At 39.0% G+C, this 9725-nt stretch overlaps 1 protein-coding gene across 4 annotated transcripts in view; it reads left to right on the top strand.

Moving 5' to 3' along the window:
* Positions 1-9725, top strand: part of Hspa12a (heat shock protein family A (Hsp70) member 12A) — a 152686-nt gene that overhangs the window by 2041 nt on the left and 140920 nt on the right. Inside the window, exon 2 of one of the 4 annotated variants that reach the window (XM_047552483.1) lies at positions 2915-3038. The exons of the other annotated variants lie outside the window; for them this stretch is intronic. The gene's annotated coding sequence lies outside the window, so the exon portion shown is untranslated. The remainder of the gene's footprint in view (positions 1-2914; positions 3039-9725) is intronic. 4 annotated transcript variants of the gene reach the window in all.

Genomic DNA, 9725 nt, shown 5'->3' with positions numbered 1-9725 from the left:
CCATCACCTGACAGGTGCTCAGTAAATATTTGTCGGATGAATGAATGGGTTTTACATATAATAATTGGTTAATAAATGCTTAACTCGCAAGTGTTTTGGAGTTGGATGAATAATGAATACACCAGTCTGGTTTGGAGCAAAGCAGTTGTTTTCAGGAATAATGAGAAATGAGGATGACAAAATTGGGGAGATTGTGAAGGAACTAGAGACCCATTCAGTAGGAGAGAGAAGTTCACATTTCTGAATACAGGATAGACTAGATAGAAGCAGTTAACTCGCAGTAGAGGGTAGGATTGATGGGTATTTGGTTCTACAGAAAGCAGAAGACCCATGTAGAAAGTAATGTAGGCGTAAGGGCCTAAACAGTGATGGAAGGAATGAGAAGAGATGGATGAAGTAGAGCAGGAGGGAAAGATGGAAAAGGCTTTGTGTGATTGGATGGGGATGGAAAACCAAAGACTCCTGAGGTAGTGTATAGTTCTCTGCATTTGTCAGAAATGGGTTAAATGAGTTGTCTGGTCTCCATGGGACATGCTGTTCTGGGTTAAAGTTGGGTGGGACTTGAGGAGCATTGGTGTCCCAGAGCAAAAGGAAGACCGAAGGTGCCAATTAAAGTTGTCCTGATGGAATTACAAGATGAAATAAAGACAGATGAATGCTCTGGAGGGTAATGGGGGAGAAAAATGCTCTGGAAGTAAGGAATATAAATATTGGAGAAGAAGTAGATTTAGGTCATAGGACAAAGGCAAGGAGCCATAATGGGAAGCAAACATAAAGCTTAAAGAGAATGGAAAAACTCCAAATCTCAAAGTCGAGGGCAGAGACTTTTGGGAATATGTTGAGTGGGTGTTTGTACTTGTGCATATGCATAGAACAAAGTCTGAAAGGGTGTACCTGAGCATGTTAATTTTGTTGCCTTTGGGTGATAGGATCATAGGGATCTTTTATTTTCTTTTTATATATTGGTCATTTCTGGTTTTCCTAAAATGAGTGAATTTCTCATATGACTTTAAAAAATTCCATTAAAAATATTTGAAGGAGCCTGGGCAACTTAGTGATACCCTGCAGCTCAGTGGTAGAGCATCCCTGAGTTCAATCCTCAGTACCAAAAAAGAGGAAGAAAAAAATAATGGGGGGAAGGATGTTAAGTCAAAGGTTACAGGAGGTTGTAGAAGAGACTATTTGAAGATAAACAATAATAATGATAAACTGCCATCCTGTTCTCCTTCCATAGTTCAATTAACAAATACGTATTAAATGTCTGCCATGTGCCAGGCACTGTCTTAGGCATTGACAAAAGAGCAGTAACACTTTAGAGTGACACCTCAAGTTCTGGTGGCACTCCAGGAGCACACACATTGAGAGAGTCATTATGCAATAAACTGAAATAATAGAAGTGAAAGTCTTTTGGAAGTTCATTTGCATGGACTTATTAGCAGCCTATTAGTGTTGACAGATCCAGAATCAATAAAATGATTCTTGAATATTCCCATTTTCTTATTTTCTGTAGTTATTAGACGCACTAGTGGTTTTCCTTCTACATATGCTTTTTTTTTTTTTCTTTTTTTAATTACATAGTCCTTGTTTTAGGACTTTGGTGACCATATTTCCATTTCATGTTGAGACTTAATGTCCTGGCATACTTCCAAAGCATGAAAGGGGTTGAGGGCAGTGCTAACCTTCAAGTACCCTTCTGAGGGTTGGAGATGGGAGGGAAGGAAAATAAAGAATAATTCTGGAGAACTCAGTAGATCTAGAACTTATCCAGGCAGAGAGATTGGGACTGAGCTCTCCTCCTTCAGAAAGAGGAAGCAGGGACAGGATACAGGCCTGTTGCCATCCTGTGAATTGGTGCCTGCATGGGAAAGCATGTATGGTGTGAGGCAGGGACAATTTGGGAATGAGAAACCCTGGAATGGAATCCCAGTCATCTCTAAGATCTTGACTTCTCAGTAAAGAGCAAGGTTTGGACTGATCAGGTTTCCTAACTTTTCAGATATGAAGACTCCTTTTTAACAACAAATATGGAGCACCCACCACCCCAATATTTCATAGCAGTTACATACAATGACCATAAATTCAGTAGGACTTCTAGAAGCATCTATATTCCTTTTAAGGAAACTCCAAACACATGAAAAAGAACAGATGTACCATCAAGCTTTTACTCAGTGCAGGGAGGGGGATGTTGTTAGGTGTGGGTTTGGAATTGGGGGCCCCTTCCTCAGAGTCCCAGGTTTCCTCCATGATCTTGGTTGAGAACCACTGAATTGGGTCTTTCCATCTTAGATCACTTCTACTTTGTAGCTCCGATTCAAGATAGAATATCAGGATTTATTAGTCTATTCCAACATGCTGATTGAAGACCCTTCTTAGAGGAAATTAACCATTCTTTATCTGCATTTCAAAAAGAATGTCTAAGCTCTATCAGACATTTCCTAAATGAACGAGGATAAAGGAAAAAGGTATTTGTTCATTTTTCCTTATTGCTACCCAACACCTTCATTTAAATTGGAACTTGTCTGCCATGACTTTAATGTTCAGAAGTGATTATTTAGATGTTATTTTGGGGTTGCTATCAAGTGCTTGTTAATTCTTCCTTTTGTTTGACATCTGTGTTGAATATCATTTTCATAGGGAACTAATGAGCATGATTGCAGGTGCCTTTAATCACAGACTCATAGAAACTGTAGACACAATAGATGGAAAGTGCTGCCTTTCCCATCTAGAAGATGGAAGTGATGACGCTAACCTTCCTCGCCCAGTTGTCATGAGTGAGGAACAGGATTGCCAGCCACTTAGTTATGTAAAATACAGAAGTAGGAATGGTTTCACTAATTAAAAAAAAAAAAAATTTTTTTTTTTTTTCTTTTTGTTTTTTAACATTTGTTGCTTCATTGCTGAAATCTCCTGGCAGCAGTCACTGCCCCTGTGGTAGCAATACCATCTACAAAACCCACACAGCAACTGCTTTTGAGCTCTTTCATAAGCTTGGAACTTTACTTCCATCATCCCATGAATCTACAGAACCACTGCAAAAGGTAAGTCACTGGCCTGAGCTTACACCCTTAATAAATAGCAGAGGTAGAGTTTGAACCCAGGTGTGGCTGATTCCAGTGCCCATGCCTGCGGATTCCATTCCCATTCTGCTCCACTGCTTCTCCAAGCTTGAATTCTTTGTAGGTTCTGCTCTTTCAGGCCCCCTGTGCCCTCCGTCCAGAGGAACCAGTGAGTTGGTCATATTGAGATCTTAGAGAAAGGACTGGGGGTAAGTGGTGTTAATCTCTCCATCACTGTTTCCCAGTCTGCACATCAGATTACCTAGGGATTCTATTCTGGATTTTACTAGAATCAAAGCACCACTAGAAGTTTAGCACCATAAAGAGTCACATTGTCTATTTTATTCACTGCTATGTTATTGCAAAATACCAATGCCTAGGCCTCTCTCCAGGCCTCTTAAATCAGAATCTCTAAAGGATGGGGCTCACACATAGGTATTTGTATTAATATGCAGCCAAGGTTGAGAACCACTGCTCTAAAAGGCTGACCAAGGCTTCACCTGGGAATGATTTGATATTGGATGCAGCCAAGAAAGCCTAGAAGTGTTGGATCTTGGAATCATACGTCAATGGGTTCAAATCCTGGTTCTTTGAGTTCCCAGCTGTGTGACCTTGAACAAATTTCTTAACCTCTCTATTTCCTAGAGCCCATTTCCTAGCTGGCTCATTGAATTATTTTAGTTTCATAGTATCATTATGAGATTAAATTAAAAAATCCATGCAACTTCTTCAGAGGGCCTTACACAGAGGAAACAATGTTATTACCAGAAAAATTAAGGAAAAGGAAATGTAACATTTTTATCCATTTTCTAGTATTTGTTTTGAAAACCTTTATTCAGTTTTGTACAGAAATCCAGGTTTAATTGAATAAAGAGGGCCCCCTTTTAAAAACAATATTTGTGACCTTTCAGGGGGTATTAAGTTTACTGGCAAACTAACACTTTTCTTTTAACCTTTCCCATTCGTACAGAATTATAAAGTTGATGTGTTATTTCTTTCTTGCTTCCCGAATAAAGCAGAGAGCTGGGACCATGGTCATAATGTGAGTGTTTGAGCTGGTATCCCATCAAAGGCTGTTTTAGATTCAGCCTTCTGGTCATTTGTTCAAAGGCCTTTGACACTGAAGACCCAAAGATACTGTTGGAGGTGCTACGCTGGCAGTTTAATTGGTATTTTTCAGGGAATAGACACAATTTCTGTATGGGCAGAATGAAACGAAAGTAGGGCAATTATCTAGTGAATTCAGACAGTAGAGAGAAAAGGAAGAGATCAGGCAAAGAAACTCTTTAAGCAAGCTATTTTGCCTTTTTTTTTTAGTTGTCAGTGGACGTTTATTTTATTTATTTATATGTGGTGCTGAGGATTGAAGCCAGTGCCTCACACGTGCTAGGCAAGCACTCTACCACTGAGCCACAACTCCAGCCCATATTTTGCCATTTTTAAATAGATAATTTTTTAACCTTATAGAAGATGATACAGCTTATTGGTATTTTCATGGCATAAGTACAGGGCAAGTAATGCAGAAGAAGTGCTTTTGAAATATCCTACAAAGCCCCTGTTTTCTTGTTTGTGTTTCTTCATATACAAGTAGCAAAAAATGCTATTAATTCGTTGTGAGTGAAGAAAATATTGGACATATTTTCTACATAGGGGGGCAGCAAAGAAGAAGAGAAAGAATTTGAATTAAGAGGACCAGTTAGATGGTTCCTCAAGTTGTGGCTGAAAGTGTTTCCTCTGTTACTATTGTGAATATTGATTGGGTGGGAGCCCCAGCCCCTGGGGGCTACGTGCCTCTCTATCTTCTTCTTGAATGAGAGTCAACAAATTGTTTGACTTTCATAATTGAACTTAAGAACCTGATTGAAGGGGATTTGAACTTCCCTGAAAATATACTTTAAGTGAATCCGCTTAAGAGGATTTATCTGTTTCTTATTAGCATAATCAAAAAACTGTCTCTACCTTTGTATCTGATGATTTCTATAGGTCTGATCATGAATTTCATGACAGTGTTAAAGCTTCAAAATAATTATTATGAATTAAAAAAGAATCAGTTGTCAAAAAATTGAGACAGGACTCTTAATATTAATTATTGGCCAAGTATAGGATGGTGGTTGTTTTGTGTCCTGATTGTTATTGTCTCTTTTTTCTGCCTCGATTTGCCCTTTGGAAATGCCACCTATTTTGTTCTGTTTAAGAAGTCTGAGAATTCTCGTTCTTTCAGTATTTTTTTTTTTTTTAATAAAACACTGGTCACAAATGCAGAATGAGAATTATTTCTTGAAGAATCATGATTTGGAGGAGTACATTCCCAGGACTTGTATCAAATAAAATAATTTTAGGCAAATTTCTCAATAATGATTTAACTCCATCTTTTTCATTTATAACTGTCATATATAAATGATCATCATTGAATCCATTTAGGGTGACATATGTAAATGAATTGCTAAAATATAGAAATTTTGAAAATGCACCAAATCATGTTATATTCTAACAAAGGATAATGTGATCGATCCTGACAGTGTATGATTCAGTAGTAAAATTGTTATATTTTGTGGTTGTACATTCAAAACCGTAGGTAGATATTACGGAACTAGTAGTAGTGATCAGAATCAGTCTCTCAGAAAATGATATTTCCATTAATACTTGAAGGAGAAAAGTTTGGTGAGGATGGAAGACTGGGACCTTGCTAAAGTGGAATTGCTTTTAACACGTCACTGATGATGCCCACGTTGGGCCTGGGCTGTCGTCAGCGTGGCTGTCTTTCAACTGCTGCACTTTGCAGATGGCAAAGCGCAAGGGATTTAACACAGTTGTGCTCAGGATGGAGTGCTGAGTTGATGCTTTTATGTGGAGGTACTTTCACTTGGAATAAATATTGAGGCAAAGCTGAGGTTTGGAGTAGAAGTTTCTGGGTGTCTTCCCTGATCCCATTTCATTTGGTGTGCCTGTAGATGGCTCCCAGGGAAGCCGTGGAAGAAACCCAGGTTCGTGCTCTTCCATAGCCCTGTGAGCTCTAGCAACCCCCTGCCACCCCAGGCTGAGTAGGTTCAGCAGCTTCTGTTAGACTCTTCTCCGACTGAAGAGCAGTCGATGGATTTAAAATATCACTAAACTCTCCTAGGTTGTCATCCTTCTCAAAGTTAACTTCCAGGCATTTGCACTCTAATCTTTTAACCTTGATGAGAATTTGAAAATGGAGATGATGTAAAACTAACTCCCAAGGCAGGGCATTTTGTAGAGAAGAGCCATCTCGGTTAAACTCAGATCTCTGTTCCTGCTACAGGAATTTTCTACCTTTGGAATTTTTAAAGCAGAATTCCTATTTTTAACATTTCTTTTGAGTGTTAAATGATTCCATGCCAACAGTTGCTGGGACTTAACTTGTGGATCTAATCTGAACTTCAGTTGCCTGATCTTAAATGTTTTCTTTATAGTCAAACTGGCAGGAAAATAGAGTTCCTGTGCTGATTTTGAAAATACAGAATCAAAGTCCATCATTTTAAAGATAAGAACAAAGGGTTATAACTGTAACTTTTTTGCATTTTAAAGAATATTGAATAAACTATGTGTTTATCACTTTATAAGCTTTAGAATAAATAGTATTCTCTGTATCATCATTTATTGCTTTACTGAAAATACAACCATTTAAAAATCTTAACTAAGACCTTTGCAAGGAAAATATTAACTGTTCAATTAATATTTTTTGTGTACTTGGGACACTGAAAATTGGAAAATTAGTTGCCTTTTTGGGAGAGATAATTGTAAATCTGCAAAAGCCAAAGATGTAATCAAAATGAATAATTTAAAAAAATGAATAATTCAGAATTATATGAACTGTTTCGATTTATGTGTAAAATAGACTTTACACAAATTATTATTATTTGGTGTATGAGAACAAAAAGAATCTGTGTGTGTGTGTTTGACTCGGACTTGCTAAGAGCCTGCCTTGAACTTTTCACATTCTTTTTCAAGTCCTAATGCCAAGGGATAAAAAGAAAAAAAAAATCACGATCCTTCTTGGCACAAACTAGCCCCTGGCTGGTGGTCAGATATGTCACACACATACCTGTGTCCTCTGGGGTTAAGGCTCAGCTGTCATGTCCAGATTGGTCCATACTATGATTACGTTTATGACAGATTCACCTGGCTCTTTAATTTTTAGGCTTGGGGATTATGTACCTCATGTCTCCTGTCTCATCTGTTTTTGACAAAATGTGTAAGGAAGATTTTAGGCTTTGTTTAGAGGAGGCATCTGTAACTGGTCCTCGGAATCAGCCACACTCGTGTTATTAGTTAAGCACATCCATTTTAGTGGGCTATTTTTAAGTAAGCTGGGACTCTGGAAGGATATGATTGGAGGAAGGGGCTGTGATCTGCAGCAGGCTGAGAACACCAGGAGTATGGGAAACTCCTTGGGTTACTCAGTGCTCTCTGACTTTTGAAAGAAAGGAAGCTTTGCAGATGGCATTCTAAAAAAAAAAATCGAAGGGAACAAAAACGTGAACCAAGCCTCCTCCTGGAGGAGGGAGTGGCTTGTGCTCGTGCAGCCTCAGTGATGTCTGACCGCAGCATACGCGATGTGGTCGAAATCTTCATCTAGAACAATCCAGTGTATTCTGCAGAGGCATAAAACTGGACAGTTTTGTTCTTTCCTTAGCTGATGGTTCTGTGTTAATTCAGGAGCTATAAAGCAAAGCTCAGATTGACATCGTTTTCTAACTGGAAAATACATGCACCTTCTATATTGAATACAAATGGTTCAATAGGTACTTTTATGTATCTGCTCGAAGTTACCTTTTTGTTCTTGTATAAAGGATCTTAGCATTTCTGTGCGTTAAGTTTTGGTGGATGAGATATTTGTCTGTAACAAATGTAAACACATGGATATACCAAGTAAATAAAGTGCTCAGGTTTAAGTGTGTTTGACTCTCACTACATAGTAAATTTACAGATCCTAATTAAGAAGTGTTAGCAGTTACCACTCAGACCATCACACATTAGGCTGGGGTATAATCCTCATCACTCTGAGTACATTTAATTAGTTTGGTGTACATGGACACAAGACTAATGCAACATTTGAAAATGCGTGCTTTTAGTTTTAAATGCCTGCCCAGCTTCTTTATAAGCCCCATTTAGTATGAAGTTCAAATATACTTAGCTGGAGGATAATTCCTGCCTTGTGGAGTCAGGTGGTTTAGAATGTGCTACGAGATCCCAAGAAGAGCATGCTGTAAAGCAGGATCTCGTTGTTCGGGAACTTTGGATGCTAGTCAGAGCTCTTGCGTTATGCACAAATGCAGCAGAGGAGGATGCCGGAGCGGGGCCAGTCCTGTGGCTGCTGTCAGATCAGACGTCATTCCTCTGATGTGGAGCTTGCTTGGCTTGTTTTTCTCCTCTCCAGATGTTCCCCTTTACTTCCTCAAGAAATGTGGTGAACTGGTATTGAAACTGCACACACACTCTCACTCTGGGAGTCCTGAGGAGGACCAGCAGCAGGCTGGCCACCCTCCGGCTCCTTCCCAGCCAGAGAGCCGGAGAGCCTCCTTCACAGGCCTCCCCTGTGCATTCCAGCTTCCTGAGCTGTTCTTTGCCAGTGGGGCATTGGATTTACCCCATGATCTTTCAGGCTCCCCTTTTCTTGAGCTAAACCCACTTTCCTGTCCTGACCTCCTAACTAATAGGCAAAGTTGCTGGGAATAATCTTGTAGTCGTATTTACCACTCATTTGTCTCTTTCCAATCATGTATTTTTTCTATAAGAGACTATCTAAACTTTCTCAGAGCCAGGCAGAACTTTTGGGATCCTTTAGTTCTATATTTTATCTAGTTCTATGTTAATTGATTATATCTCTGATTATTTCTTTTTATAGACAAAAATGAAAGACCTTCCAATATAAGTTGAAGTTTCTAGTTAAAGGCTTTCAACCTAATTCTACATATCCAGGAATTGGTTTACTTAATGGGCTTAAATTTAAAGACCCCTCCCTTTTATATTCTCACTATATAAGGAAAAATAACTTTTAATGTTATGTATTTTGGTATTGTATGTGTGATTGCCCTGAGTGTCCTGTATAATCTTGCAATATTAAAGGACTTTAAAATATAAAATCCCAAGTCCCTAAATTCCAAGGGAAAATAAAAAAACGACACCTATATACAATTATGGAACTCGTACCATGACCTTTCACAGCGTTTAAATGTAAAAAGTCCTACAGCTTTACAGATTTATAATTGTAAATGGTCTTTTTATAGCTCAGTGCCCTTTGTCAAGAAGCGGGCGGATGTTTTCACCTTCTTAAGAAACTACAGTAATAACCACCTCTCCTGCCCTAAGTTCATCAGCTACCCAAAAAAATCTGTGGCTTATCTGGATGAAAGGTGATTCACCTGAAGCTTTGTTCCCAAATTGGTCACTGGCAGCAGGACGTGCAGCAAGTGGTGCTTCCCACCAATTACCTTGAAAAAGTCTCTCTCACTCAGATACAAGCCGAGGCTGTCACCTGTCGGGGGAAGTGACATCACTGTCAGGCTTCATGTTTATTTCCCTGGCAGATTCCTGCCTATCGAAAAGTGATTTTTTCCCCCCAGGTGAATTACTCCCACACATTGGCGTGGCAACGACTATTTAATAAAGCTATTTACGAAAACTCCTCAAGTGTGTGGTCCCCAT

The sequence above is a fragment of the Sciurus carolinensis genome, chromosome 5, assembly GCF_902686445.1.
Source record: "Sciurus carolinensis chromosome 5, mSciCar1.2, whole genome shotgun sequence".
In the NCBI taxonomy this organism is placed as follows: domain Eukaryota; kingdom Metazoa; phylum Chordata; class Mammalia; order Rodentia; family Sciuridae; genus Sciurus; species Sciurus carolinensis.
This window is presented reverse-complemented; position numbering and strand designations above follow the sequence as displayed.